The sequence below is a fragment of the Calidris pugnax genome, unplaced genomic scaffold (genome assembly GCF_001431845.1).
Source record: "Calidris pugnax isolate Ruff unplaced genomic scaffold, ASM143184v1 scaffold347, whole genome shotgun sequence".
Classification (NCBI taxonomy): Eukaryota; Metazoa; Chordata; class Aves; order Charadriiformes; family Scolopacidae; genus Calidris; species Calidris pugnax.
Window position 1 is genome coordinate 475044 of NW_015091298.1, and position 2144 is coordinate 477187.

Genomic DNA, 2144 nt, shown 5'->3' on the forward strand with positions numbered 1-2144 from the left:
GGGCCCGATGGGGGGCTCCGACACCCGAGGGGGGGCTCCCATGCCGGCGGTGGGGCTCTGATCCCCGACAAGGGGCTGATGTGGGGCTCTGACACCCGAGGGGGAGCTCTGACACCCAAAGTGGGGTTGATGTGGGGCTCTGATGCCCCGAGGTGGGGCTCTGATCCCCAACGTGGGGCTGATGTGGGGCTCTGACACCCGAGGGGGAGCTCTGACACCCAAAGTGGGGTTGATGTGGGGCTCTGATGCCCCGAGGTGGGGCTCTGATCCCCAACGTGGGGCTGATGTGGGGCTCTGACACCCGAGGGGGAGCTCTGACACCCAAAGTGGGGTTGATGTGGGGCTCTGATGCCCCGAGGTGGGGCTCTGATCCCCAACGTGGGGCTGATGTGGGGCTCTGACACCCGAGGGGGAGCTCTGACACCCAAAGTGGGGTTGATGTGGGGCTCTGATGCCCCGAGGTGGGGCTCTGATCCCCAACGTGGGGCTGATGTGGGGCTCTGACACCCGAGGGGGAGCTCTGACACCCAAAGTGGGGTTGATGTGGGGCTCTGATGCCCCGAGGTGGGGCTCTGATCCCCAACGTGGGGCTGATGTGGGGCTCTGACATCCGAGGTGGGGCTCTGATACCCAAAATGGGGCTGATGTGGGGCTCTGACATCCAAGGTGGGGCTCTGACCCCCGACGTGGGGCTCCCATACCGGCGGCGGGGCTCTGATGCCCCCGATGTGGGGCTGATGTGGGGCTCTGACACCCGAGGTGGGGCTCTGACACCCAAACTGGGGCTGATGTGGGGCTCTGAGGGGGGGGACCTTTTTTGTTCCACTGGTGCAAACCCAAGCCGGGGAGTGGTGGGGGCACCCCCATGCCATGCCCCCCAGCGGGCAGCGATGCCCGGCGTGGGACCAGGGGTCCCCGATATGGGGCAACGATGCCCGCCCTGTGATACCTGGTGTGGGGCTCTGGGACCCGGTGACGGATATGGGGCTGCCATGGGGCTGAGATCTGCAGCGATGGGGTCCAATGCCCAATGCAGGCCCCCCCGATGCCCAATATGGGGCTGATGTGGGGCTCTGGGCACCCAGTGCTGGGCTCTGATACCTGACGTGGGGCTGATGTGGGGCTCCAACACCCCGAGGTGGGGCTCCAATACCCGACGCGGGGCTGCGGTACCCGGTGATGGCTAAGGGGCTGATGTGGGGCTCTGACACCCGAGGGGGGGCTCTGACACCCAAAGTGGGGCTGATGTGGGGCTCTGATGCCCCGAGGTGGGGCTCTGATCCCCAACGTGGGGCTGATGTGGGGCTCTGACATCCGAGGTGGGGCTCTGATACCCAAAATGGGGCTGATGTGGGGCTCTGACATCCAAGGTGGGGCTCTGACCCCCGACGTGGGGCTCCCATACCGGCGGCGGGGCTCTGATGCCCCCGATGTGGGGCTGATGTGGGGCTCTGACACCCGAGGTGGGGCTCTGACACCCAAATTGGGGTTGATGTGGGGCTCCAACGCCCCGAGGTGGGGCTCTGATCCCTGACGTGGGGCTGATATGGGGCTCTTACACCCGAGGTGGGGCTCTGACCCCCGACGTGGGGCTGATGTGGGGCTCCGACACCAGAGGTGGGGCTCCCATACCGGCGGTGGGGCTCTGATCCCCGACGTGGGGCTGATGTGGGGCTCTGACACCCGAGGGGGGGCTCTGACCCCCAAAACAGGGCTCATGTGGGTCTCCAACACCCGAGGTGGAGCTCCCATATCGGCAGTGGGGCTGATGTGGGGCTCTGGAAACCCGAGGTGGGGCTCTCACCCCCGACGTGGGGCTGATGTGGGGCTCTGACACCCGAGGTGGGGCTCTGATCCCCCCCGACGTGGGGCTGATGTGGGGCTCCGACACCCGAGGTGGGGCTCTGATACCCAAACTGGAGCTGATGTGGGGCTCTGACACCCGAGGTGGGGCTCTGACCCCCAAAACGGGGCTCATCTGGGTCTCCAACACCCGTGGTGGGGGCTCCGATTCCCCCGACGTGGGGGCTCTGACACCCGAGGTGGGGCTCTGACCCCCAAAACGGGGCTGATATGGGTCTCCAACACCCGAGGTGGGGGCTCCGATCCCCCCGACGTGGGGCTGATGTGGGGCTCCGCCACCC